The following is a 600-nucleotide window of genomic DNA, read 5'->3' as shown; positions in this document are numbered from 1 at the left end:
TTTTTGATGAAGCTTCCTTAAACAAGAACATTGAAAGATTTCAGAGGTACTTGAAGCCTTTGAAATTATGCTAATATTTAAGGTTATTTGCATAAGCATATTTTTATCAATGAAGTTTTCACAGCTTTTATCAAAAGTTCATATGGGCTTATGCTACCCCCAAAATTAAGAACCATTGATCCAAATCCTTATATCTAACTGATTTGTTTTTCAAGACCATGTTGGAAGTAAAACATTAATCTCACAAGTCTTTGGCCTTAATATTTAAGCTTATCCATCTTCTCCTCCTATTTGTACATAAAATTCACACAATGTAAAACATATTAAATATTTCTTTTATGATTTTTATTTTCTACTTTTATAATTTTAGAGAAATGATGAGTAAGAAAATAAGTCAAGTGGATAACACATACATATAATAACATCATTTTGTTTCAGCATGCCTAGTATTTTGAAAGTAATTGCATTCTTTGGTTAGAGAATGAGATTCTAAAGTAAAAAAGAAATGCTTTTCATTAGATGTCTTTATTCAGCATTATATTTTATGTGGAAGCACTAGTGACATATGTTTAGAAAGAATGCAACAAATTGTGTGTGTGT

This window comes from Pteropus vampyrus, unplaced genomic scaffold (genome assembly GCF_000151845.1).
Source record: "Pteropus vampyrus isolate Shadow unplaced genomic scaffold, Pvam_2.0 Scaffold25, whole genome shotgun sequence".
NCBI classification, from domain to species: domain Eukaryota; kingdom Metazoa; phylum Chordata; class Mammalia; order Chiroptera; family Pteropodidae; genus Pteropus; species Pteropus vampyrus.
This window is presented reverse-complemented; position numbering follows the sequence as displayed.